We start from the raw sequence: 22,969 nt of genomic DNA, 5'->3' as shown, positions 1-22,969 counted from the left end.
ATATTCAGACCATTCACATTTATTGAAAGAATTGATAAGTGAGACATGTGGCTGTTAATCCTGTTGGGTAATAGCTTATTACTTTGTTTTTACTTCTTGTGCTATTGTTTTAGATGAGCTCTGAGCTTTAACTTTTGGGTGGTTTGACTCTGGTGGGTGCTATTGTGCTGAACCATGTATAATGCAGTTCTGAGTATTTCCTGCAGGGCAGATCTAGTCTTAACATATTCCCTTAGTGTTTGCTTCCTAGAAAAGTCTTTATTTCTTCTCCACATATGAAATGTAATTTTGAAGGATATAAAATTCTAAGTTGGCAGTTGATGAAACACTCAATTCTACAAAAAGAATTTAAACAACCTGCTACTGCATAATTGTTAGGTCAATAATAAAATGTAATTGAAATTAAAGATTCTTCAAGCTGAATGACAAATAGGATGCAACCTACCAAAATCTATGGGATTCAGCAAAACTAGCCATAAGGTGAAAATTTATAGCCTTAAATGCATACATCAAAATGACAGGAAGATCACAAATTAACAATCTAATGACACACAAAGCCAGCAGAAAAAAAAGAAATAACTAAGAGCAGAATTAAATGAAATGGGGGGAAAGATCAATGAACAAAATGATTGTTGGCTCTTTCAAAATATAAACACAATGAATAGACCCCTTGCTAGACTAACTAGGAATAGCAGAGAAGGACCCAAAGAAGTGCAATTAGACGTTAAAAAGGAGATATTACAACTATTACCACATAAATATAAAAAATAATATGGGAATGCATTGAAAATTCTACCCACATAAATGTAAAGGAAATGGACACATTTTTGTAAACATATAACCTCTCAAGACTCATTCAGGACGAAACAGAACTCGTGAACAGACCAATAATGAACAATCAGATTGAAGCAGTGATAAAAATATTTCACAACGATCCCCCCATCAGATGGATTCACAGCCAAATTTTGCCAGACCTACAAAGAACAGCTGGTACCCCTACTACAGAAATTATTCCATAACATCAGGAAAGGGCTAGCCATCCCTAACAAAGCCAATATCACCTTGACATCAAAGCCAGGAAAGTACACAATGAAAAAAGAAAACTACAGAGCAGTATCCCCTATGAATATAGATGCAAAAATCCTCAATAAAATGCTATCAAACTGAATTTAACAGCATATCAAAAAAAAAAAATCCCCTGCGTGGAAGAAAAAATACCCAATGTACACAGCCCTACTATGAAACTAATTTGGGACTCTCACATGAAAGCTATAACCCAGCTACAACTTAACAATAGGGGGAAGTGGGAAAGGGGGGGGTGGGTAGAGGGAGGGGAATCGGTGGGATCACACCTGTGGTGCATCTTACAGGGGTATTTGCGAAACTTGGTAAATGTAGAATGTAAATGTTTTGGCACAGTAACCGAGATAACGCCGGAAAGGCTATGTTAACCACTGTGATAAAAATGTGTCAAATGGTTTATGAAGTGAGTGTATGATGCCCCATAATCATATCATTGTATACAGTTATGATTTAATAAAAAAAAAAAAATCCACCATGACAGGTGGGCTTCATCCCAGGGATGCAAAGATGGTTCAACATTCATAAACCAATAAATATGAATCACCATATAAACAAAAGCATAAACAAAGACCAAAGGATCATCCTAATAAATGCAGAAAAAGCATTAGACAAAATTAAGCATCCTTAAATGATAAAACCCCTCAACAAATTAGGCATAGAGGGGACATATCTCAAGATTAAAAAGCTATATATGTCATATGCACAGCCAATATCAAAGTGAATGGGGGAAAGTGGAAAGCATTCCCACTAAGAACTGGAATAAGATAAGGGTGCCCACTGGCTCCACTGCAATTCACCATAGTGCTGGAAGGCCCAGCCAGTGCAATCAGTCCCCAGAAAGAAATAAAAGGTATTAAAATTAGAAAAGAGGAGGTCAAACTATCACTTTTTGCTGATGATGGGATTTTTTATCTAGAAAATCTCAAATACTCCAACAAGAGACTCCAGGAATTTATAAATAAAATTCAGCAAAGTGTCAGGATACAAAATCAATGTAAACAAATCAGCAGCATTCCTATATACCAGTAACATTCATGTTGAAAATCAAATCAAAGACTCAACATCATTCACAATAGCAAAAAATAAAATAAAATTCCTAGAAATATACTTAAACAAGGAGGTGAACAATCTGTACAAAGAGCATTACAAAACACTGAGGAAAGAAATTGAAGATGACACAAACAAATGCAAAAAAAAAAAAAAAAACATATTGTGCTCACAGATTGATAGAATCAACATTGTTAAAATGTTCCTACTACCCAAAGTGATTTTGCAGATTCAGTGCAATCCTCATCAAAATACCAATGTCATATTTCACAGATCTAGAGAAAACTATTCTATCCCTTGTTTGAAACCAGAAAAGAGCCCACATACCCAAAGCAATTTTAAGCAAAAAGAACAAATCTGGAGGTATCACCTTACCAGATTTCAAACTATACCACAAGGCTAAAGTAACCAAAAAACCATGGTATTGGCACAGAAATAATGACATAAACCAATGGAACAGAACAGAAAACCCAGATATAAAACCATTCACCTACAGCCCTTGATCTTTGACAAAGCAGACAACAATATACACTGGGAAAAGAAGCCCTATTCAACAAATGGTTCTGGGAAAATCGGATAGCTACATGCAGAAAATTGAAACAGGACCTATATTTTTCACTCGCAAAAATTCAAGATGGATAAAAGACTTAAATGTAAGTCATGAAACTTTAATTAAAATGTTTAAAACCAATAGATGCCAGTGTGGATACAGAGGGAAAGGGACACTTATACACTGTTGGTGGGACAGCAAATTAGTGCAACCTCTATGGAGAACAGTATGGACATTCCTGAAAGAACTAAAAGTAGACCTATCATTTAATCCAGCAATCCCTCTACTGGGTATTTACCCCCCCTCCAAAAAAGAAGTCATTTTATCAAAAAGACACCTGCACTAGAATGTCTTTTGCAACATAAATCACATTTGCAAAGATGTGGAATCAACCCAAGTGCCATCAATTCACGAGTGGATGAACAAGCATGGTGTATGTACACTGTGGAATACTACTTAGCCATGAAGAATGGTGAATTAAGCCCTTTTGCAATAATTTGTATGGAACTGGAAACCATTCTCTTTAGTGATATATCAAAAGAATGGAAAAACAAACACCATGAGTGCTTGCTCTTAAACTGTAACCAACCAATGAGCACAGATGTGCACGGAAGGAAGGAAACCTCAGTGGAAATGAAGCAGAGGGCATGGGCGAGGAGAGGATGGCAAAAACCTACCTAACAATTACAATAAACACTATCTGGTTGATGGGCACATTTACAACCCTGGCTCAAGCATAATAAAATTACTACATGTAACCAAAAACATTTGTGCCACTGTAATATTTTAAATTTTGAAAATTGTCATTAAGGAATCAATACTAAATGAAGCACATCCCTGGATGAGTTCCTGGAACAGAAAAAAGGCATTGGGTAAATATTAAGGAAAGCCAAAAAAAAGTATAAACTTCAGGTAACAAATGAACCATAATAATGTCAGATGTTAATAATAAGGAAAATTGGGTGTGTTCAATATGGGAACTCTTAGTAATACCTTTGCAATCTAAAATTCTTCTAAAATAAAAGGTTTATTATTAAAAAGTAATTTGTAGGTGGATATATCCAAGATCCTTCAAAGTTTGCAATGCCCAGTGTTTGTTCTTTTGCACTCGGCTCACTGTTCCCACAACAGGAAGGAGTTTCTAGCCCAAGTTATGGTGTTCTAGATGATGCAGTAGATTTGTCAAACTACAGCCTGTGGCACAGCCAGCTCATCTCTTTTTATAAACACAATTTTATTGGAATACAGCCATGCTCGATCATTTACATATTATCACTGGCTGTCATTTACATATTATCACTGGCTGCCTCTGTCCAACCAGCAGAAGTGAGTAACTATGACAGAGACTAGATTATAAAGCCTAAAATATTTACTATACAAACGTTCACAGACAAAGTTTGCCAAATGCTAGTGTAGAACTTCAGATTCTGTGTTTTTCTTCAACAGTTCTGTATTGAGTACGCAGCATGTGCCCAGCATTCTCCTATGTGGTGGTGACACAGAGACAATCAAGACAGATTCTGCCTGTTGTGGAACTTCCCTTCCAGAAAAATGAAATGATAAAAAAATAAAAGTACCACCAACAAATTATGCAAGGTTATTTCCAATAGCTCTAAGTACTGCAAATAAAATAAAATGAACATAATTGACACAGAGAATGATGTTGGGGGTTAAAACAACTTGTTCAGATTCCATACACAAGTAAGACCTTACTAAGACATATCATGAATTATAAGAAGGAATCAGCTATGCAAAGATAAAAGGAATAGCATTCCAGGCAAAAGGCCTAAAAGTCCAAAAGTCATAAGCAGAAACAAGGTTAAAGTTCACAGCAAAGATATTTGTAAGATTTCTCTTGCTTTTAGGCACTTCCAAAATTAAGTATGTCAAAATAAAAATAAATCAACAGCCCCCATTACTATCATTTACTATTTACTTATGTATTTATTTGCTATGACTTTTTTTTTTTTTTTTTTTTGTAGAGACAGAGTCTCACTTTATGGCCCTCGGTAGAGTGCCGTGGCATCACACAGCTCACAGCAACCTCCAGCTCCTGGGCTTAAGTGATTCTCTTGCCTCAGCCTCCCGAGCAGCTGGGACTACAGGCGCCCGCCACAGCACCCAGCTATTTTTTTGTTGCAGTTTGGCCGGGGCTGGGTTTGAACCCGCCACCCTCGGCATATGGGGCCGGCGCCCTACTCACTGAGCCACAGGTGCCGCCCTATTTGCTATGACTTTTTGAAAGAATTTTTCCAATGGCAATAACTAAGATTTTCATATTCCATGGAGACTTTGCTAATGAAATTACTTACTACCTTAAGTATGTTTGCCACAGAAAAAGGACAGCGCTAAGTGCCACTTATCACAAGATTATTTGGTATGTTACGTTTCCTTTTACGCCTTAAAAAAGAGTCCCCTCCTTATCCACACTAAAGAAAGGACACTTTAAAAGCTTGGCTTCTGTGTTGTATAGCAGATCTCTGAAATTTACTTATCTCTTATCTCACATAATTATAAGTTTATACTCACTGGAAAAAAAGAAAGATTCCATGTGCAGTTTTTTTGTATCCAATTATACTCAATAAATCTGGGAGTGTAGAGAATCCTGACTACTACTATACCAACTTGTAATATGAACAAGCTCCCTTCATCTCCTGGACATAGAAAGGAAGGATACAAAATATGATCAGATGTTTCCAAAATATGATTTTGGGATAATAGCTCTAAATATTGTCATTAGATGTTACATGGAAAAGTTGAGTTGTCTTGGTCAAATGAAGTTTCTTTTTTTTGAGACAGAGTCTCCCTATGTCACCCTGGGTACAGTGTCGTGGTGTCACAGCTCACAGCAACCTCAAACTCTTGTGCTTAAGCAATTCTCTTGCCTCAGACTCCCAAGTAGCTGGGTATTTTTTGTTGCAGTGTCATTGTTCTTTTTTGTGTGTGTGTGTGTGTGTGTGTGTGTGTGTGTTTTGGCCGGGGCTGGGTTTGAACCCGCCACCTCCGGCATATGGGACTGGCGCCCTACTCCTTGAGCCACAGGCGCCACCCAGTGTCATTGTTCTTTAGCTGGCCTGGGCTGTGTTCGAAACTGCCAGCCTCAGCGTATGTGGCCAGCGCTGTAACCACTGTGCTATGGGCACCAAGTCTGAGGTTTCTTTTTTTTTTGTAGAGACAGAGTCTCACTTTATGGCCCTCGGTAGAGTTCCGTGGCATCACACAGCTCAAAGCAACCTCCAGCTCCTGGGCTTAAGTGATTCTCTTGCCTCAGCCTCCCGAGTAGCTGGGACTACAGGCGCCCTCCACAATGCCCGGCTATTTTTTTGTTGCAGTTTGGCCGGGGCTGGGTTTGAACCCGCCACCCTCAGCATATGGGGCCAGCGCCCTACTCACTGAGCCACAGGTGCCGCCCAAGTCTGAAGTTTCTTAACTATAGTACTTCTTAGGGGCTTTAACTAAACTAATATAAATTGTGAATTGAGGCTGGGCACCTCTATTTCAGTGGTTAGGACGCCAGCCACATACACCAGGGCTGGCGGGTTCAAACCTGGCCCAGGCCTGCTAAAACCACAATGACAACTACTACAAAAAAATAACTGGGTGTGGTGGAAGGCACCTGTAGTCCCAGCTACTTGGAAGGCAGAGGCAAGAGAATCACTTAAGCCCAATAGTCTGAGGTTGGTGTGAGCTGTGACATCATATCACTCTACCCAGGGTGACATAGTGAATCTCTGTCTCAAAAAAACAAACAAATTGTGAATTGACACACTCTCAAGGCATACAGAACATCTAATGGACCAGAGCTCAGGAGAACACTTTTACGTGGCTTTTGAGGTTATCCTTTGCTGCTTTGGAGAATCAAATACCTTATATTCTTGTTACTTTGGTCATATATGTAACCAAATATGTAATATAGGGTATGGTATGAAATTCCAGAAACCTGTTGACCGAAAACAAGCCTATTCCCTTAGCATCTGATAAAAAGGGAGTAAAAAACCACCAGGAGGGCTTCTTAAAACACTGATTTCTAGACTTTCCTCCTGGAATTTCTGATTTGTGTTTCTAATAAATTCCAGTTCCCATGTGATTCTGCTGTTGGTCAAGGATTGCACTTTGATTACCACTAATCTAGAGGTAATTTCAACCTTGAGTTGTACTCATACAGGCAACTGGAATCAATAGGTGTTGTGATGTGTCAGCAATTTTAGCATCTCAGTTTTGTTAGAATAAATATTTTCTCATGCAAAAAGTGGACAATCGGAATATGTATTAATTGATACTATCCCCCATATCAGAAGAAGTGGGAAAGACACACAAAAAACAGAGCTGTGTCATTTATCCTCCTTAGACGTCCTCAGTTATGGTCCACTGAGGCCTTCAGTGTTAGGAAGGTGAATGTCGTATCAAGTCCCCCTCCGCACTCTCATCTGTAGAACATACTGTGCTGTCAACACCTAGAGTTCAGAGAGGCAAGTGGTTGTTTGTCCCCCAAATCCATCCTCAGCCAACAGAAGCATTCTGTGTCCAGCTTCTTGTATTCCTCTGCTCTCCGATCTCTGCTGAGGCGTGAACTGCTCCCATCCCAGTCATTATATACACATATTAGCCCAACCATTATGCACATGCACGTGTATATATGTACATGGGTACACACGGATCTCATGTCGCCTAACCACAGGATACTTTCTGAGAAATGCATCATTAGGTGGCTTCCTCATTGTGCAAACATCGTAGAGTTACTTACACAAACCCAGACAGCATAGCCATCTGGGCAAACCTGCACAGCATGTGACTGTACTTCTTACTGCAGGCAATTGTAACACAATAGTAAGGACCTACATCTACATAGAAAATGTAGTATAAATATATAATACAAAAAAAAAATGTGGTACGGGCAGCACCTGTGGCTCAGTGAGTAGGGTGCCGGCCCCATATACTGAGGGTGGCAGTTTCAAACACAGCCCCGGCCAAACTGCAACAAAAAATAGCTGGGTGTTGTGGCAGGCACCTGTAGTCCCAGATACTTGGGAGGCTGAGGCAAGAGAATTGCCTAAGCCCAAGAGCTGGAGGTTGCTGTAAGCAGTGACGCCATGGCACTCTACCAAGGGCGACAAAGTGAGACTCTGTCACTAAAAAAAAAAAGTATTTTTGGTACACCTGTACCAAAAATAGAGGCACTTGTAGGACTGAGAGCTGTTATGAGTGAGTCAGTGAGTAACTAGTGAGTGATCTGAAGGGCTAGGACACTACCTTACACTTACCATAGTTGTTATAAACACTGTGCACTTAGGCTACACTAAATTTATTTTTTAATTTTTTCTTTTTTCAGTAATAAATTAATCTAAGCTTACTGTAACTTTTTTGCTTTACACACTTTGTTTTTTTTTTTAATTTTTTGATTCTTTTTGTAATAACACTTAGCTTAACAGACAAAAACATTGTACAGCTCTACAAAAATATTATATTTCTTGTTATAAGCTTTCTATAAGCTTTCTTTCACTTATGAAGTTATTTATTTTATTTATTTATTGCTTTAAAAAACTTTTTGTTAAGAGGTGGCACCCGTAGCCCAGTGGGTAGGGCGCCAGCCATATACACCCAGGCTGGCGGAGTCAAACCCAGCCCCGGAGGGTTAAACAGCGATGACAACTGCAACAGAAAAATAGCTTTGCATTGTGGTGGGCGCCTGTATTCCCAGCTATTTGGGAGGCTGAGGCAAGAGAATACCTTAAGCCAAGAGTTTGAGGTTGCTGTGAGCTATGATGCCATAGCACTCTACCAAGGGCGACATAGTGAGACTCTGTCTCAAAAAATAATTTTTTGTTAAGAACTAAGACACAACACACACATTAGCCTCGGCCTACACAGTCAGGATCATCAATATCACCATCCTTCACTTCCACATTTTGACCCACTGGATGGTCCTCAGGGCAATAAAGTGCATGGAGCTCATACCTCCTACAGGACCTGCCCAAGTCTCTTTTACAGTAAACTTTTTTTTAATAAATGGAAAGAGTACTCTAAAATAACAATAAAAATTATAGAATAGTAAATAAATAAGTAACATGGGAATAAATTATAATTATCAAGTATTATATGCTGTATGTAATTGTATGTGCTATAGTTTTATATGACTGATGGTGCAGTAGGCTTGCTTACACCAGGATTCCCCTGAACGCGTGAGTAAAACATTGCTCTATGATGTCATGACAGCTTCATTCTAATCTTATGGGACCATTGTTCTACCGCAGTCCCTGTGGACCGAAACGTCATTTTGCAGTACCTGACCAAGTATTCCTGACCTTAAAGCACTCTTTCTCATTTGAGAATACTGTAGTTTTGTAATACAGAAAAGTATAAGCAAATCAAAAACCTCTGCACATTAAAATCATCCATAATCCTAAAAATCAGAGATAACCACAATTAACATTTTGGTGTATTCCCTTCTGATTGTTATTTTAACATAAATAGTATGCTAGATTGGAAATGTTTTATGTTTATTGTCCATTTTTCTTTCCAGAAATTGCTTCTTCTGTCTTCCACCTATTTTTTCCATTAAGGTGTTACTATATCTTAGTTTTTAGATTCTTAAAATTCCAAGAAATCCCAACTGTAGTTAATACATTGATTAAATTTTCTCCCAATTTACTTAGGGGTTGCTAATACTCAATCATGTTGACCTACAAAAACAGTGATATTCCATGACTTAAGCTAACTTTTTTTTGAGACAGTGTCTCACTTTTTTGCCCTCGCCCTGGCATCATTGCTCACAGCAACCTCAAACTCTTGGGCTCAAGTGATTCTTTTGCCTCAGCGTCCCAAGTAGCTAGGACCAGGTCTCACTCTTGCTCACGCTGGTCTTGAACTCCTGAGCTCAGGCAATCCACCCGCCTTAGCCTCCCAGCATTCTAGGATTACAGGTGTGAGCCACTGCATCTGGCCAACTCAAGCTAATTTTTATCTTTTAAATGTGTTATGTTTGTGATATTCAGAAATCTTAAATTTTCATAGTTAAACCTGTTTTTCTTTGCATTTTCCTCCCAGTGTTTTAATAATTAGTCTTAACCATCAAAGTTCATTTTAATGTCCACTTTCATGTCCTGTGTTTTGTTTCATTACACAGCTTTTATGTCTAGTCAAATAGATACCTCCAGTAAACACTAACTTGACATTTGTATTCTTTTCCTTCACATCATTTATTAAATACTTTATCTTTCTAGTTTGTTATCCTTAGTTTTAGATATTATATTATGAATTAAAACTTTTATATTGTTTATGAAGATATTATTCAAATAAATATTTATTGCATTTAAGTGATGTCCCATTTACAATTTTATATTTTGTCCTTATTATAATGCTATCTTAATTATGATAGATTTATAACATTGTAATACATATTTGGTAGGAAAAATGTTCTCTTATAATTCCTTGTCAAATTAGATTGTCATTTCTATTTTTATTCTTTTTCCTTTGCTATAGATTTTCCAGAAGTAAATGTAAATTGTGAAAAGATCTTTTTCATTTCATCTAATACTTTCAATTTCTACTTTATCTGAAATAAATAGTTTTCCCCGCCTTGTTTGTGTGTGGCTGCACATTATTTTCATTCTTGAATTTTGAATAATTCACTATAATATTATCATTGCTATTTTCACTGTATATGACTTACCTAGCTGTATATTTGATTACAAACCAAATTCAATTATCTTTATCTTCTAATAGAAGACTTAAATCTTTTCACACTAGTTTCATAATTGAATTTTGTCTTATGCTTTTGGGGATTCAACTATTTTCTGTTTTCTTTTATAGAAAAAAATATTTTGTTCAACATCCAGGATTGGAAGTTAATTCTTCCAGTTTTAAATTGTTAACTATTGATTTTTGTTTTATGATAATCTCCTATAATTAATCTTTATTTATTTCAGGAAATTATTTTCTTTTATTTCTTTACTATTTGTTCATAGAAGATGAGGAATTTAACATGCTTTACTTCTCTTCCTTTTAAAAACTTACTCCTATTGATTTGAGAAGATTTGGTTTTAGATCCAAATTATTGTTTTAAATTATTATTACATTGCTCATATCTTTTATAAAGTATTTTTGACATTACAGTTTTTAAAATAATTATTTAAATGATTTCAAAGTTCATCATTAGAATTCTTAGAATCATTCAAATATCTTAGAATTGTAATTCTGGGGTTTTAAACTTTAATTCTCAAAATCCAAGTTTATTTTAAAGAAAGTTATATACATGGTATACATTTTTAAGCACCTCCTCCATATCTTACACTGTCCACTTGTTGCTGTAATACATGGAGGAATATATGTATTACTCTCATAGGTCTCAAATTTACCAAATTAAAATTCTAAGGACATTGTTCAATTGCCATTATGTAATTAATATCACAGTAGAGAATCCTGGGGCCAAACTAAATCATTCCTCTATGGTTAACCTGCTTCATTGCCTACACACTTGTAAAAATATTTATATTAATTTTTCTAATTAGAATTCTTGCCTTGATTCAGTCCTTTTTGTTTGTTTGTTTGTTTTTAAGCAACTGCTTTTTTTTTTAATTTTTCATTATTTATTGTTTGGGATTCATTGAGTGTACAAAGAATTAGGATTAGGTTACACTGATTGCATTTGTTAGATAAAGTCCCTCTGATAATTGTGTCCTGCCCCCAAGAGATGTGCCATACACCATGAACCCCCATTTCCCTCTCTCCTCCCATCTCTCCACTTGCTCATTCCCTTACACACACACACACACACACACACACACACACACACACACACATTATTAGCTCATCTACTGCCTTCACATTAGAATTGAGTACATTGGATTCTTCTCCATTCTTGTGATGCTTTACTAAGAAGAATGTGTTCCACCTCCATCCGGGTTAATACAGAATGTGTAAAGTCTCCATCTTTTTAGTGGTTGAATAGTATTCCAAGATATACATATACCACAGCTTGTTAATCCATTCCCAGCTTGGTGGGCATTTAGGTTGTTTCCACATTTTGGTGATTGTAAATGGAGCTGTGGTAAACATGCAAGTGTCCTTATGATAAATGGATTTTGTTTTTCTTCAGGGTAGATGCCCAGTAATGGGATTGCAGGATCAAATAGGAGGTATAATTTGAGTACTTTGAGGATTTTCCATATTTCCTTCAAAAAAGGTTATATTAGTTTGTAGTCCCACCAGCAGTGTAAGAGTGTTCCCTTCTCTCCACATCCACACTAGCATCTGCAGCTTTGAGACTTTGTGATGTCGGTTATTCTCACTGAGGTTAGGTGATATCTCAGGGTAGTTTTGATTTGCATTTCTCTGATGACGAGCATTTTTTCATATGTTTGATAGCCATTCATCTGTCTTCTTTAGAGAAGGTTCTATTTATATCTCTTGCCCTGTGATACATGGGATTGGTGGGTCTTCTTTGTTGCTTAATTTGAGTGCTCTATAGATCCTAGTTATCAAGCTTTTGTTCAATTCAGAATATGCAAATATCTTTACCCATTCTGAAGGTTGTCTATTTGCTTTGGTTGTTGTTCCCTTCGCTGTACAGAAGTTTTTCAGGTTAATTAAGTCCCGTTTGTTTATTTTTGTTGTTATTTTCCATAAAAGTCTTCTTCATAAAAACTTTCCTCAGGCCCGTATCTTCAAGTATTTTCCCCATACATTTTCTTTTTTTTTTTTTTTTCTTCTTTGGAGCAAAGCTTCTTTCAGGTTCCTCTAAAAATTTTTTTTATTAGTATTAGATCATATCTGTGTACAGTAATATGATCATGGGGCACCATAAATTTTTTGAAGATTTTTATTATTTCATGCCTTAGATTTAAATCTTTTATCCCTATTGAATCAATTTTTATAAGTGATGAGAGATGTGGTCCAGTCTCAGTCTTTTACATGTGGTAATCAGGTACTCTCAGCACCATTTATTGAATAGGGATTCTTTTCCACAGTGTATGTTCTTGTTTGGTTTATCAAAGATCAAGTGGCTGTGTTAAAAGAAAAAAAAAAAAGATCAAGCAGCTGTAAGATGTTAGTTTCATCTCATGGTTTCCTATTTGGGTCCAAATGTCAATGTCTTTATTTTTGTAACAACACCACACTCTTTTGATCACTATGGCCTTGTAGTATAGCCAAAAGCCTGGTAGGGTGATACCACAGGCTTTTTAAATTATTGTTATTACTGTGGCTATATAGGGTTTCATCTGGTTCCATACAAAATGAAGAATTATTTTTTTCCAAGTCTTGAAAGTATGATGATAGTATTTTAATGGGAATTGCATTGAATCTGTAGATTGCTTTGGGTAGTGTAGACATTTTCACAATGTTCACTCTTCCTAGCCATGAGCATAGTATGTTCTTACATTTGTTGATATCTTCTGCTATTCATTTTCTTATGGTTTTGTAATTTTCTTTGTATAGGTCCTTTACCTCTTTTGTTAGGTATGTTTCTAAGTATTTTTTTTTTCTTTGAACCTACTATGAAGGGAAATGTGTCTTTGATTAGCTTCTCATCTTGGCTGTTATTGGCATATACAAAGGCTATTGATTTATGGACATTGATTTTATAGCCTTTTCTTTTTGTGTGTGTATGTGTGTGTGTGTGTGGTTTTTGGCCGGGGCTAGGTTTGAACCCGCCACCTCTGGCATATGGGACCGGCACCCTACTCCTTGAGCCACAGGCGCCGCCCTGATTTTATATCCTGAACATCGCTATTTTTTTTTTATCACTTCCAGGAGTCTTCTAGTTGAATCTTTGGGATTCTCTAAGTATAAGATCATATCATCAGCAAAGAGGAAGAGTTTGACCTCTTCTGCCCTCATTTGGATGCCTCTTATTTCCTTCTTTTTGCCTGATTGTATTGGCTAGAACTTCACACACTATATTGAATAGAAGGGGCAATAAAGGACAACCTCATCTGGTTCCAGTTCCAAGTGGAAAAGCTTTCAGTTTTACTCATTCAGCATAATATTAGCTATGGGTTTGTCATAGATGGCTTTGATCAGATTAAGAAATGTGCTACATATGCCTAAATTCTAAAATGTTGTAATTAAAAAAGGATGATGCATTTTATCAAAAATTTTTTGCATCTATTGAGAGGATCCTATGGTCTTTGTTTTTGCTTATGTTGATATGGCAAATTATGGTTATGAACTTGCATATGTTAAACCAGCCTTGCATTATTGGGATGAAACCTACTTGAGCGTGATGAATGACTTTTTTAATATGTAGCTGTAATCTATTGGCTAGGATTTTATTGAGAATTTTTGGATCTATATTCATTAGTGAAATTGGTCTGAAGTTCTTTTTAGTTGGATCTTTTCCTGGTTTTGGTATCAGGGTGATGTTTGCTTTGTAGAATGTGTTGGGGAAGATGCCTTCCTCCTCAATTTTTTGGAATAATTTCTGCAGTATGGGAATAAACTCTTCTTTGAAGGTTTGATAGAATTCTGGTGTGAAGCCATCCAGACCAGAGCTTTTTTGTTTGTTTGTTTGCTGTTTTTTCTATCTCAGTTCTTGAAATCAGTCTGTTCAAGAGATCAATTTCTTCTTGATAAAGTCTGGGGAGAGAGTGAGATTCCAGGTATTGATCCATTTCCTCCACATTGTCAAATTTCTAGGCATAGAGTTTCTTGTAGTACTCAGAGAATATCTCTCGTATCTCTGAGGCATCTGTTGTTATTTCACCTTTATCATTTCTGATTGAGGTTATTAGAAATTTTATTTTTCTGTTTCTAGTTAATATAGCCAGAGGTTTATTAATTTTATTTATTTTTATCCCAAGACCGGAGATGTTGGTGTGGATATGGAGAAAAGGGAACACTTCTACACTGCTGGTGGGAATGCAAATTACTACATTTCTTTTGGAAATATGTATGGAGAATACTTAGAGATCTAAAAATAGATCTGGCATTCATTCCTATAATTCCTCTACTAGGTATATACCCAGAAGACCCAAAATCACATTATAACAAAGATATTTGTACCAGAATGTTTATTGCAGCCCAATTCATAATTGCTAAGTCATGGAAAAAGCCCAAGTGCCTATCGATCCATGAATGGATTAATAAATTGTGATATATGTACACCATGGAATATTATGCAGCCTTAAAGAAAGATGGAGACTTTACCTCTTTCATGTTTACATGGATGGAGCTGGAACATATTCTTCTTAGTAAAGTATCTCAAGAATGGAAGAAAAAGTATCCAATGTACTCAGCCCTACTATGAAACTAATTTATGGCTTTCACATGAAAGCTATAACCCAGTTATAACCCAATAATAGGAGGTAGGGGGAAAGGGATGGGAGGGAGGGGGGACGTGGGCGGAAGGAGGGTGATTGGTGGGATTACACCTGCAGTGCATCTTACAAGAGTATATGTGAAACTTAGTAAATGTAGAATGTAAACGTCTTAACGCAATAGCTAAGAAAATGCCAGGAAGGCTATGTTAACCAGTGTAATGAAAATATGTCAAATGGTATATAAAACCAGTGTATGGTGCCCCATGATTGCATTAATGTACACGGTTATGATTTAATAAAAAAAAAAAGACAAAGAAAAAAATTAAATGCAAAAAAAAAAAAAAGAAAGAAAGATGGAGACTTTACCACTTTCATGTTTACATTGATGGAGCTTGAAAATATTCTTCTTAGGAAAGTATCTCAAGAATGGAAGAAAAAGTATCCAATGTACTCAGCCCTACTATGAAATTAATTTATGGCTTTCATATGAAAGTTATAACCCAGTTATAACCTAAGAATATGGGGAAGGGGAGAGGGAGAGAAGGAGAGTGGAGGATGGGGAGAGGGAGGGTGATTGGTGGGATTAGACCTGTGGTGCATCTTAGGGAGGGTGATTGGTGGGATTAGACCTGTGGTGCATTTTAGGGAGGGTGATTGGTGGGATTACACCTGTGGTGCATCTTACATGGGTACGTGTGAAACTTAGTAAATGTAGAATATAATTGTCTTAACACAATAACTAAGAAAATGCCAGGAAGGCTATGTTAACCAGTGTGATAAAAAAGTGTCAAACTGTTTATAAAACCAGTGTATGGTGCCCCATGATCGCATTGAGGTACACAGCTATGATTTAATATTAAATAAAATTTTATTTATTTTTTTCAAATACAAACTTTTTGTTTTGTTAATTTTCTGAACGATTCATTTATTTTCAATTTCATAAATCTCTGATATAGTTTTCTTTATTTATTTTCTTCTGCTGGGTTTGAGATTAGATTATTCTTCTTTTTCCAGTTCCATAAGATGGTTCACAAGTTTGTTGATGCCCTCTCGTTCTGTTTTTCAAATGTAGGCATCTACTGTGATAAAGTTTCCTCTTAAGTCTACTTTTGCTATATCCCATAGGTTTTGGTAACTTGTGTCTTCATTTTTGTTATTTTTGAGGAATTTAATAATTTCTTCTTTTATCACTTCCTTAACCTAAATATCATTCAGCATAAGGTTGTTTAATTTCCAAGTCTTAGTGCGGGGATGAATGTTTTTGATGGAGTTGAGTTCCACCTTTATTTCCTTGAAGTCTGAGATGATACAAGGTATAATTTCTTTTTTTGTGTGTGTGTGGTTTTTTTTTGGCTGGGGCTGGGTTTGAACCCGCCACCTCCAGCATATGGGACCGGCACCCTACTCCTTGAGCCATAGGTGCCGCCCTGATACAAGGTATAATTTCTATACTTTCAATTTTGCTGAGGTTTTATTTGTATCCTAGGATCTTATTTTGAAGTATGTACATGGACTAATCAGAAAAATGTATATTCTCTAGCTTTGGGATGGTGTGTTCTGTATATGTCTATCAATCCCGTTTGTTCTAGGGTCACATTTCAGTCCTTTGTATCTTTGTTTAGTTTCTGTTTAGAGGATCTATCCAGTTCTGTCAGAGGGGTGATAAAATCCTAAGCCTCTATGGTGGTTATCATATTGCCCATCAAGTTTTATTTCATAAATCTGGCAACACTTAAGTTAGGTGCATAAACATTTAAATTGAAATGTCTTCTGGTAGTATGTTCTTTTTACCAGTATAAAGTGTCCATATTTGTCTTTCTTAACTTCAATTGCTTTAAATCCACTTGTATCTGAAAATAAGTTTACAACCCCTCCTTTCTTCTGATTCCCATTTGCTTGAAATACTGTATCCCATCCCTTAAGCCTGAGTCTTGATACATCCTTCAAAGCTAGGTATGTATCCTGAAGACAACATATAGATGGCTTGTGCTTTTTTTATACAATCAGCCAGCCTGTACCTCTTCAGTAGTGAATTCAGTCCAATAATAATTTAGCTTAGCAGGATACAGAATTCTGAACTGAAAATTGTTTTGTTTAAGAATGTTGAAAGTTTGGTGGTGCCCGTGGCTCAAAGGAGTAGGGCGCCAGCCCCAGATGTTGGAGGTGGCGGGTTCATACCCAGCCCTGGCCAAAAACTGCAAAAACAAAAAAAAAGAATGTTGAAGGTAGGCAGCACCCATAGTTCAGTCGGGCACTGGCCACATACACTCAGGCTGGCGGGTTTGAACCCAGCCTGGGCCAGCTAAACAACAATAATAACTGCAACAACAACAACAGCAAAAAAAGCCAGGTGTTGTGGTGGGCACCTGGAGGCTCAGCTACTTGGGAGGCTGAGGTAAGAGAATTGCTTAAGCCCAGGAGTTTGAGTTTGCAGTGAACCGTGTGAAGGTGGATGAGCATGCTATCATGGCTTGAAAGGTTTCAGTTGAAAAGTATGCTATCATCTTAATGGCTCTACCTCTGTAGATCAGTTGGTGCTTACTCCTGGCTGCTTGAAGAATTTTTTTTTTTTTCATCTTGATTTGGACAGGTTCATTACAATGTGTCTTGGAGAGGCTCTGTTTGCATTAAGATGAGTTGGAATTTGATATCCATCTGGAAAGAGTGTGTGGAGGTCCTTAGTAAAACTTGAGAAGTTTTCATTTATGGTAGTTTCTAGTAGGGCTTCCATTCCTTTGGAACAACCTTCTTCCCTTTCAGGAATCCCTATTATTCTTATGTTTAAACACTTCATGGAGTCTTGTAGTTGTCTACGCACCTATTCTGCCTTCTCTCTATTCTGCATCTTTGACTACATGGGTTAACTCGAAAACTTTATCCTCTAGCTCTGAGGTTCTTTCCTCTCCATGGTCTAACCTATTTCTGATACTTTCTACTGCATCTTTACATTCCCTGATTGTCTCCTTCATTTCCTTAAGCTCTGTCATATATTCTTTCTATATTCTACATGTCTCTCATCTGACTTTTGGTTCTGTCTTTCCATTTTCTCGTCCATTTCTTTTATTGTCTTTATCATCCATATTTTAAATTCCCTTTCTGTTAAGTCCATTAATTCTTTATAGGTGGAGTCTTCTGCAATAGCTGCCTCATAATCCCTTGGTGGAGTTCCTCTGTTTTGTTTTTTTTTCATGTTGCCTAAAATTTTCTGTTGGTTCCTCCTCATGTGTTCTTTCTTCTTGTTCACCTCCTTGTCCTTTTTCCTTCTCACTGACTCCTTTGCTTCAAATTACCTTGCTTCAGAGGTTAGGTCTCGATATGGCCTCATCCTGAGCAAAGCCAAACTCTTCCTCCTGGCCAAATAAACAGAAGTCCTTGCTCTTGATAATAGTATGTTGCAATATGTAATTAGGACACCAGGTGGCACTGTGGATTTTTTAGGAGATGGAGAGTACAGCCAGCAACCTCTATGGTTCTTATTCCAAACTTGGTTGCCTTTGATGATCATCTTATTATTTCCTAAGTACTCAGAGCCTACTGGGTTGGGATCTTAAAGCTCACAAGAATCCTTCAGGGGTAGATCTCAAAGTGCCCCCTGACTTCAGTTCCCATGGGGTATGGGAGTCTCTCAGCCCATCCCAAGAGTGGAGTTCTGATCCCAGCAGGTGGAATTAAGGCAGCCATGCTTTAGGCACCTGCTAAGACTGTCTCACAACCTTCCAACGATGGTAGCCCCCGGGCTACAGAGACCTTTTCAATATGGCTGCCTTGCCATCCACCAAACCTATTCCAAACTATGCCAACTGGTATTCAAATATGGTTACTATATACTGTTTAAGTCCACCTACTCTTCCAAGCTTTCCATTCAATGCACAGCTTCCTCCAACAACTGAAAATTCCAAAAGGCTTTCTCTTGTCCTAGACCTCCTTGAGGGGTCAGCTTATCCCAGCCAGTTGCAGTCACCTGCCTAATTCATTAAATTTCCACCACTGCAGAACAAATACCATTTTCACCTAACCATCTGCTCACTGTGCTCCTTGAGTTATGACTCTGGGTGAGGTCCTGGCACCAGATATGGCTGGGTTCTCTCTTTTCCCCTAGTTGTTCTAGGAGACTTCAGCTGAACTATCCTTGTACAACTACTTAAAAAAAAATAAAAGTGGGTAAGTAATTTCTGGCAATTGAATCTGAGCAGTGTCAGATGGCAAGTAGATGCAGAAGCCCTGAGGAAGAGAGTGAGATGGCAGAGAAGGGGCAGCTCAGGCCTGTGCTGCTGCAGCTCCAACCCCTTAGCAACAAAGCACTTGTGGGAGGAGAGCCCTCCTGTTCCATGCACAGCTGGAGTCACCTCCATGCTCTGTGTCACCTCCATGCTCATCACTCTTCCTGATTCAGTCCTTTTAATTTCACTTTCTGGGAATATTATGGAGCATTTTATTTGAAGGCTCATATTTTTCTCAGCTGTGGGAATTTTCATCAGTTTTTTTTAATTTAAGGATTACTTCCATTCCAATTGTTCTGATTTCTTTTTTAAGAAAAACCCAGATACTCATTTTAGATTCCTATTCTGTAACTTCTGTATACTTTACTTTTTCTCTAATGGTTTTTCTTTATTTACTTTTTCTTTATCCTTTGTTTTTTGATACGCCATCTCAATTTTGTGCTATGCATGAATTTTTTTTTTTTATTGTTGGGGATTCATTGAGGGTACAATAAACCAGGTTATATTGATTGAAATTGTTAGGCAATGTCCCTCTTGCAATCATGTCTTGCCCCCATAAAGTGTGACACACACCAAAGTCCCACCCTCATCCCTCTGTCCCTCCTTCTGCTTTTCCTCCCCCCCATAACCTTAATTGTCATTAATTGTCCTTATCAAAATTGAGTACATAGGATTCATGCTTCTCCATTTTTGTGATGCTTTACTAAGAATAATGTCTTTCACTTCCATCCAGGTTAATACGAAGGATGTAAAGTCTCCATTTTTTTTTTAATAGCTGAATAGTATTCCATGGTATACATATACCACAGCTTGTTAATCCATTCCTGGGTTGGTGGGCATTTAGGCTGTTTCCACATTTTGGCAATTGTAAATTAAGCTGCAATAAACAGTCTAGTACAAGTGTCCTTATGATAAAGGACTTTTTTCCTTCTGGTTAGATGCCCAGTAACAGGATTGCAAGATCAAATGGGAGGTCTAGCTTGAGTGCTTTGAGGTTTCTCCATACTTCCTTCCAGAAAGGTTGTACTAGTTTGCAGTCCCACCAGCAGTGTAAAAGTGTTCCCTTCTCTCCACATCCACGCCAGCATCTGCAGTTTTGAGATTTTGTGATGTGAGCCATTCTCACTGGGGTTAGATGATATCTCAGGGTTGTTTTGATTTGCATATCTCTAATATATAGAGATGATGAACACTTTTACATGTGTTTGTTAGCCATTCGTCTGTCATCTTTAGAGAAAGTTCTATTCATGTCTCTTGCCCATTGATATATGGAATTGTTGGCTTTTCTCACGTGGATTAATTTGAGTTCTCTATAGATCCTAGTTATCAAGCTTTTGTCTGATTGAAAATATGCAAATATCCTTTCCCATTGTGTAGGTTGTCTCTTTGCTTTGGTTGTTGTCTCCTTAGCTGTACAGAAGCTTTTCAGTTTAATGAAGTCCCATTTGTTTATTTTTGTTGTTGTTGCAATTGCCATGGCAGTCTACTTCATGATGTCTTTCCCCAGGCCAATATATTCCAGTGTTTTTCCTATGCTTTCTTTGATTATTTTTATTGTTTCATGCCTTAAATTTAAGTCCTTTATCCATTTTGAATCAATTTTTGGGAGTGGGGAAAGGTGTGGGTCCAGTTTCAGTCTTTTACATGTAGCATCCAGTTCTCCCAACACCATTTATTGAATAGGGAATCTTTCCCCCAAGGTATGTTCTTGTTTGGTTTATTGAAGATTAGGTGGTTGTAAGATGTTAGTTTCATTTCTTGGTTTTCAATTCGATTCCAAGTGTCTATGTCTCAGATTTTGTGCCAGTACCATGCTGTCTTGACCACTATGGCTTTGTAATACAGACTAAAATCTGGTATGCTGATGCCCCCAGCTTTATTTTTATTACTAAGAACTGCCTTAGCTATACGGGTTTTTTTCCAGTTCCATACAAAACGCAGAATCATTTTCTCCAAATCTTGAAAATACGATGTTGGTATTTTGAGAGGAATGGCATTGAATAGGTAGATTGCTTTGGGAAGTATAGGCATTTTAACAATGTTGATTCTTCCCATCCATGAGCATGGTATGTTCTTCCATTTGTTAATATCCTCTGCTATTTCCTTTCTGAGGATTTCATAATTTTCTTTATAGAGGTCCTTCACCTCCTTTGTTAGGTATATTCCTAGGTATTTCATTTTCTTTGAAACTATGGTGAAGGGAGTTTTGTCCTTCATTAGCTTCTCATCTTGACTATTATTGGTGTATACAAAGGCTACCAACTTGTGGACATTGATTTTATATCCTGAAACATTACTTTATTTTTTGATGAATTGTAGGAGTCTTGTGGTTGAGTCTTTGGGGTTATCTAAGTATAAGATCATGTCGACAGCAAAGAGGGAGAGTTTGACCTCCTCTGCTTCCATTTGGATTCCCTTTATTTCTTGTCTTGCCTAATTGTATTGGCTAGAACTTCCAGCACCATGTTGAATAGTAAAGGTGACAGAAGACAACCTTGTCTGGTTCCAGTTCTAAGAGGAAAAGCTTTCAGTTTTACTCCATTCAGTAAAATATTGGCTGTGGGTTTGTCATAGATAGCTTCAATCAGTTTTAGAAATGTGCCACCTATGCCTATACTCTTCAGTGTTCTAATTAGAAAAGGATGCTGGATTTTATCAAATGCTTTTTCTGCATCTATTGAGAGGATCATGTGATCTTTATTTTTGCCTCTGTTAATATGGTGGATAATGTTTATGGACTTGCGTATGTTAAACCAGCCTTGCATCCCTGGGATGAAGCCTACTTGATCATGATGAATAACTTTTTTGATGATAAGCTGTAATCTATTGGCTAGGATTTTGTTGAGAATTTTTGCATCTATATTCATGAGTGAGATTGGTCTGAAATTCTCCTTTTTGTTTGGGTCTTTTCCTGGTTTTGGTATCAGGGTGATGTTTGCTTCATAGAATGTGTTGGGGAAGATTCCTTCTTCCTCAATTTTTTGGAATAATTTCTACAGTACAGGAATAAGCTCTTCCTTGAAGGTCTGATAGAATTCTGGTGTGAAGCCAACTGGACCATGGCATTTTTTGGTTGGAAGATTTTTTATTGTTTCTTTGATCTTAGTGCTTGAAATTGATCTGTTCAGTAGCTCTATTTCTTCCTGGCTGAGTCTAGGGAGAGGGTGTGATTCCAAATATTGATCCATTTCCTTCACATTGTCAAATTTCTGGGCATAGAGTTTCTGGTAGTATTCAGAGATGATCTCTTGTATCTCTGTGGGATCAGTTGTTATTTCCCCTTTATCATTACTGATTGAGGTTACTAGACATTTTACTTTTTATTTCTTGTTAGTCTGGCCAATGGTTTATCTATTTTGTTTATTTTTTCAAAAAAGCAACTCCTTGTTTCATTAATTTTCTGAATGATTCTTTTGTTTTCAATTTCATTGATCTCTGATTTGATTTTGGATATTTATTTTCTTCTACTGAGTTTAGGCTTAGATTGTTCTTCTTTTTCCAAATCCATAAGATGGCTTGTGAGATTGTTGATGCGCTCTCTTTCTGTTTTTAGAATGTAGGCATCTAAAACGATGAATTTCCCTCTCAAAACTGCTTTTGTGGTATCCCACAGGTTTTGGTAGCTTGTGTCTTCATTGTTGTTATGCTTAAGGAAGTTAATGATTTCCTGTTTTATTTCTTCCTGCACCCATCTGTTATTCAACAGAAGATTGTTTAATTTCCATGCCTTTGTGTGGGGTCAAACATTTTCGTTAGAGTTGAGTTCCACCTTTAGTGCCTTATGGTCTGAGAAGACTCAAGGTAAAATTTCA

The sequence above is a fragment of the Nycticebus coucang genome, chromosome 8 (assembly GCF_027406575.1).
Source record: "Nycticebus coucang isolate mNycCou1 chromosome 8, mNycCou1.pri, whole genome shotgun sequence".
Lineage (NCBI taxonomy): Eukaryota > Metazoa > Chordata > Mammalia > Primates > Lorisidae > Nycticebus > Nycticebus coucang.
The sequence above is the reverse complement of the archived record's forward strand: the minus strand, read 5'-3'. Positions refer to the sequence as shown.